We start from the raw sequence: 6682 nt of genomic DNA, 5'->3' as shown, positions 1-6682 counted from the left end.
ACAGTACAAAGGAAAAGTCCTTAATCGGCAACTCTGTTCATACACTTTCTACAATGGATTCTAATTGCATAGTCAATGTTCAAGGAGAATCTAGAAGAGTGATTCTCAAACTTTTTAGCACCAGCCCCACTTTTTAAAAATGACACTCTATTGGGACCCACCTAGGTTTACCAAATGACTGGCAACCTTCAGTCTCGAAAGACTATGGTATAAGCCTACAGCACCCAGTATTCCCAGGTGGTCTCCCATCCAAGTACTAACCAGGCCTGACCCTGCTTAGCTTCCAAGATCAGACAAGATTGGTCATGTGCAGGGTAACAGTTGCTGCAAACCTTTTGGAGAAAAAAAAAAAGCAGATCTAGAAAGAAATCATATTCATTCATTCATTCATTCATTCATACATTCATTCGGAACATATAGTTCTTAGATATATGTAATCTCATGTCACACAAAGGAAAGTTATATAACATAATATGTTTATAATTAGTTGTGAATCAGGGATTATTACACCAAGGTTCAAAAACTTTGTCAATGAGATATATTATTGATTTTTTTTTTTTTTTTTTTTTGCAAAAAAAATATTGGAAACATTGTATTTTCAATTGTGCTTAGTGCTATTACAAACAGGAGACTTCAAAAGGGGCACAGAAGACCATTTATTGCATGATGTGTTTTGAAGGTTAAAACTCTTCCTTGGCAGAACTTTGATTCATTTCTTTCACACTAAAACCAAAGCTCTCTCATCTTCCATACCATCCCTGCTAACTGGGTAAGAGGCACTTTTTCAAGTGTGTGCCTCTTTTATTTAGCAGGGAGAGAGTAACTGGCCCTCCTCACCCCAGCAGTGTCATTTCTAGTGGCTGTCTGCTGGTGTTCTTTTGCATCTTTTTAGATTGTCAGCCCTTTTGGGACAGGGAGCCATTAGTTATTTGATTTTCTCTGTAAACCGCTTTGAGAACTTTTTGTTGAAAAGTGGTATATAAATACTGTTGTTAATCATCATCATCATCATCATCATCATCATCATCCCCAAATGGCGCATGGAAGGCAGTTTTGGACTTTCTGAACTGAATCCGAGTTGTTCCTTAAAAAAGTGTTCTAACATTCAAAATGTATTGAGCAATAAATGGTGTTCTCTCAACCTTTTGAGGTCTCTTCCCCTTTTATTTCTGAATGTGATGTCTTCCCTTCTTTTCTCTACTGGTTCCAAAATTAGTACACAGCCAAAAATTCTCTTTAGAACATTCTGTTTGAAGGACACTTGGCCTGATCCAGCAGGGCTCTTCTTATGTTCTTGTGAATCCTGACCTTTGAACCCATTATAAGACTGCAGTAAAAAGAAAACTCTTTTGGCCATATGCATGCACTGAACACATCGGCTATCAAAAATGCTTTTATGCATCATGGCCCATGACTCTTCAAAGGCTTCCATGAACAACTGCCCTTGCACCTTTATGAAGACTCCCTCACTCAGAATGAGGAAAAATGGTTTCAGCAATACAGCCTGGATTTATAAGGAGTTTTATGCTGCAGTCTGACTGTATTGCTTGAAACATTTAACTTTGAGGACCAAATTAGTCACGAGTGGTTCCCAAACCTTTTGGAGGCCCTATACCAGGGGTCTCCAAACCCTGGCCCAGGGGTCAAATGCGGCCCATGACAGGCCTCTAGTCAGCACTCAGCAAGTCTCTGGTCCCCGACAAGCCTCTGGCCCGCTCGATCGAATGTGACCAGAGCTATGCTCCAGTTGCGTCTAGCTGGTGTTCTGAGGGCCAGGAAGGCATGAACCTCAGAATGCCTTCTAAAGGTGTAAAAACATCGCTTTCTGGTTTTCCTCAAAAACCAGAAGTGATGTTTTTGGGCTGTCTGAAGTCCTTAGACTTTCTGAGGCTTTCTAATGTATTTATTTAAATTTTATATTTAAAATTTATTTTTCCAGCCCTCAACACCATGCCAGATATTTGATGTGGCCCTCTGGAATAAAGGTTTAGGGACCCCTGTTCTAGAGGCTGCTGCCTGATTTATAAATGCCAAGGGGTGTGGCTATAGTGGTGAATGGGCAGCAGTGCTCCCCCCCCCCAAATTGCAGCTTGTCCAACCCTTGATGCACATAGCCTAATCTGCCCTGTCAGTTTCACAAACCACCAACAATTGGGTCACTGCACCCTGGTGGGTCCCGGGCACACAGTTTGAGAACCACTGGTTTAACACATTGTTTGCCTCTCTGTTTTTTTGTGGAGGTTAAATAGCAGCAGTCAGTCCCAATCAGCACTGACACCACAGTATGCAGGAAGGGGAGTTAATCCTTTCCTCTCGCACTTGACCCAAACAAAAACATGTACCCCCAAAGCTGTTCCCTGCCTCCCATCCTGCACTGGAATAGGCAGGTCGACTGGCCTGCACTGAATCTAGTGCTGAGTAGGAGTGGCTGCCGTGCAACTTGGAGTAAGGGGATTTCAACTTGGAGTAAGGGTGTTGCGCTGCAGCCACTGTATTGGGGCTACTCAGATCTGTACCAATGATTTTGCTGTTGCAGATCCAAGCAGCCTGGTGTAATGTCAGACTGCTCGGGAGGGGGTTAGGTAGGCTAGTCCCACCCCCTCCCAGGCCTGGTCTGTTTTCCCGCACCCTGAAACACTCCCCTTCCACCCTTCCCACCCATCCCACACCAGCTGCCCTCGGCCGGCACAAACTCATGCTTCACCAGTCTGGATCCGGCACGGGGAGGCCAGCCCACATCCTCACACCAGCTTCCTGGGCTCACAAGAAGGTGGAGACATGCCTTATGACATGTTTGCAATACTCTTGGGCCAGCACAGGGGAGTTGTGCTGGCCGAAGACCAGAGACTAGCTGCCATGACTTGAGTTACTGACAATTAAATGAATTCTATTACAAAAATGAAAACTAATATTCCACATTTTGTTTTTGAGGAAAAATTAAACAAAACGCTTAGAAATCTAAACACTATACTTCATGGGAATATTTTCTCTATCATTATTCAGTCACTTCTGGACTGAAGAAAACGAACAGTCCTTGTATTGCATGTTAAATAATACATTTTTGTGGCACAGTAAATTAGAATCAGAATACAGGAGAGGAAATAACTTACACATATAAAATCACACAGTTCAACCTCTCTTCATTTCACATATCATAAAAATTGGTCTGGCATTGCAAATGTTGTTTATTTATTTCAATTTCTATCCCCTTTCATCCCTAGAGCTCAATGTATGTAAGAAGATTGAAGTTTTTAAAATGTCACTATTTATAAAGAGCCACAGAAAAAAATCATATTGTATAATTTTTGTTTAAAAGTTCTTCACTTTTTTCTGAACTGTGGCTGTTAAACCTCAGCCCAGGCAAGAAAGTGTTAGTGTGCTTTGAGAAAACTTTGAGGCTTGGATATTGGCCAGCACCCAGTGACAAGGAGCTCTAGAGTTGTAGGGCAAACACAGATAAAGCCAGTTTATATGCCATTTCTGCTAAACAGAAAGGACACCCTGCTGGCTATTGTGTTGCTTCAGGAATCAGGCCAAGTGAAGCCTTCTTCCTTGGTACATGCTCACTCCCAGTCAGTTCCTTGGTACATGCACACCTAGGGGGTGTGCGGGGTGTGGGCCGCACCAGGTGACGCCGGGGGTGTGTGACATGCCCTGAGGGGATGATGCACTAAAATCGCAGCTTTAGAGCTACCCAGCCATGCCATACACTGTTGGATGCGGAATGTCCAGCAGACTGCAATGCAAAAAACCAGAGTGAAATAGCTCCTTTCTTTCAAAAGTTATGGCCAAAAAAACGGAAAGAAAAAATGCATGGAGCCCTATGGAAAGTGAAAGTGAGCCATATCGCATGTTTACTCGTGAGTAGGCGTACTTGCCATAGTCTGTCGGAAAGGGCAGGCTGACAGGAATCCAACGACACCAGAATGGTCCCATTCCAATGAATGCAGCCCCAAAAAAACACCCAAGAAGGACATTTCTTCCTCCCAGCTGCCAGTGTATTGAGCCCGAAACGAAACCACGTGGCCGTGTTTACTCGCAAGTAGTCAAACTTGCCTTAGTGTGTCGAAAAGGACATGCTGAGAGGACTCCAAGGACATCAGAATGGTCCTCATCCAATGAATGCAGCCCCCAAAAACACCTCCCTCCCTCCCAGCTGCGAGTCTTTTGAGCGCTATGGAAAGCGAAGCAGTCTCACGGTTGCATTTACTCGCAAGTAGGCAGACGTGCCTTGGCTGGTGGTCAGGCCAGGCAAAGGGGAATGTGAGGACACCAGAATGGTCCCAATTCGATGGAACTGGAGCTCAACCAATGCTCCAGAAGGCAGCCTCTCCCCCCCCCTAACTAAAAAGGACAAAAAAAGAGGCTTCAACTGGTAAGGGGAAAGTTTTCTATTTTGCACTTGTGAAGCCAGGTGGGTCTTTATCTTGATATGCTTGAAATAGAAGAACTTTAAACTGGACACTGGGGAGAGCTGGAAATCTCACTGATTCTTTTGGGGGGGGGTTGTTATTGCAGGCAGACTACAGAGAAAATTCACTTGGTGGAACAAGACTGGCTCCCCCCCATTTAATTATTTATTTTATATTACTTTAATTATTCATAATTATTTATTTTAATTTGCTTGATGATGTCACTTCTGGCCATGACATCACTTCCAATGAGTCCTGGACAGATTGTCATTCTAAAAAGTGGGTCCCAATGCTAACAGTTTGAGAAGTGCTGCAATAAGATGTTAGTAATTTGACACGGGGTGTGTGTGTATGTGTGTGTGAGACTCTACTAGTTTTCAAAATCACTAAAATCAGAGTTTGGAGGAATAATCCCATCATTTTATATATCAATCAATGCTTAATTTCATGCAGGATGCAATGAAACAAACCACACTGAAATATCTGTGTTCTATCAAAAGGTACAGCCAAAAAACCAGTGGGGTGGGGTGATGGTACATCACCTCACCCACCACCTGGGGCATTGCCCCGCCCACTACATGGGGTGATGCGCAGGCCTCCCGCACCAGGTGACATGAATCCTAGTGACGCCACTGCTCACCGCATTTGTGGTAACAACAGCATCACAGGCACACATTCTTCTTTCTGCACGACCTCTTCTTCTAGCTGCTTCTTTGCAAAGCCAGGTACAAAAATTAGTGCAGCCTGGGCTGCATAAAGGGAAGAAGATTTCCTCTTTCTCTGTCAGGTTATTCAGAAAAGGGACCAGGCCATGAGACAGATGCTGAATAGAAAACAACTTTGCTGTGTAGAATGTCAGTTCTGGATGCCACACCGCTCACAGTTACAATGGCAAGATAACATTTAAACCTTCCCATTACATTCTCTCAGCATGGTCTGGCCTCTGGTGATAGGGAGCATGGAGGCAGCAGGGGCCGTCCAAGATCTGGAGGTGCCTTAGGTGAGGTCCAAATGCTCCCCTGTCCTCCCCTTCAAATTTGCTTTCCACTACAGGTGTGCGTCACTTAACAACTAGGATACGTTCTTCAATCCCCCTTGTTATGCGATTAGGTTGTTAAGTGAACATTCAGCCCAATCCAGTGCCTTTATTGTGTAAGACACTCACTGCTGCTGGACACTCACTGGCTGCACAGACTACTAGAGACTGATTGCCTCTTTGCATTAAGAGCCTCTTTGTTGTGTAAACAAATACTCTGCTGCAGGCTGTGGGAGACCTGATTGCCCTATTAAGAGCCTCTTTGTTGTGCTTTGACCACTATCGTATATGCTGTTGGTCATTAAGTAGTCAGTCGTTAAGTGGCACATGCCCGTTTTCCCCTCCCTTCCGGGGCTTGCTTTCTTTTTCTCTCCTTTATCAGGGTTGATATCTCCTTTTCCTTCCTTCCTTCCTGTACTGACTATTGTCCTCCTTCTCCCTCCCATGCTCTTCTCATCCACATTCTCCCCTGGAAGGAGGTGAGCAGAAACCAACGGCTGCAAGGAACATCACTGGGTAGAAGAAGAGAGGTAGGAGTGGAAAGACATGGGAGGCGGTCAAGGGAAGGAGAGAAGCAATGGGAAAGTGTGGGTGAATAAGCAGGCAGGCAGGCAGGTCATACCAGGAGGAAGACATCTGCGTATAGAAAACAAAGTCTCACTCCAAGGCAGGTTTCCAATTCTTGGGCCCACTCTCCACCATAATATTGATCTCCATCATAACAATAAGCCTTTTTTGCCCATCAATCAAAGCAGCTGTAGTATTTTCTTTCTACTATCCTTGACCAGCATGTGAGCCTTGGAAATCTTGATTTCAGCCTTCTGATGAATTGATCTTCAGGGTACACATCTAACTAGGGAGAGGTAAAAACCAAGATGAAAAAGTATGTTCATTGTTGGAATAAAACATCTCTCCCTTTCAACTATTATTATAATAATAATAGTCATCCAGCATACCTTATTGCACAGTTTTTTGGACACAGTTCACAAAAACCACATTTCACCAAGCAGGTTAAATAGGCTACTAATTCCATTATCATAATTCTTGACATTCCAAAAGCTCTTGCGCTGAGCTGATTACTTCATACTTTTCACACTGGGAGCTGGCTTCCTATAAAACCAGGAGTTTTCATTTGCAAATATTAGCTGAAGTAGAATTCAATTAAAAACTAATAGAATTGAATTATAATATTAAATGAAATATGACTTGCATTTATGCCTGTGCAATATCCTTG

The 6682-nt window shown here is 43.6% G+C and overlaps 1 pseudogene; it reads right to left on the bottom strand.

The window, feature by feature from the left end:
• Window positions 1-212: 212 nt before the first annotated feature.
• On the bottom strand, window positions 213-332 carry LOC136642528 (5S ribosomal RNA; annotated as a pseudogene).
• Between the last annotated feature and the right edge of the window lie 6350 nt (window positions 333-6682).

The sequence above is a fragment of the Tiliqua scincoides genome, chromosome 2 (assembly GCF_035046505.1).
Source record: "Tiliqua scincoides isolate rTilSci1 chromosome 2, rTilSci1.hap2, whole genome shotgun sequence".
Taxonomy (NCBI): Eukaryota; Metazoa; Chordata; class Lepidosauria; order Squamata; family Scincidae; genus Tiliqua; species Tiliqua scincoides.
The sequence above is the reverse complement of the archived record's forward strand: the minus strand, read 5'-3'. Positions and strand labels throughout refer to the sequence as shown.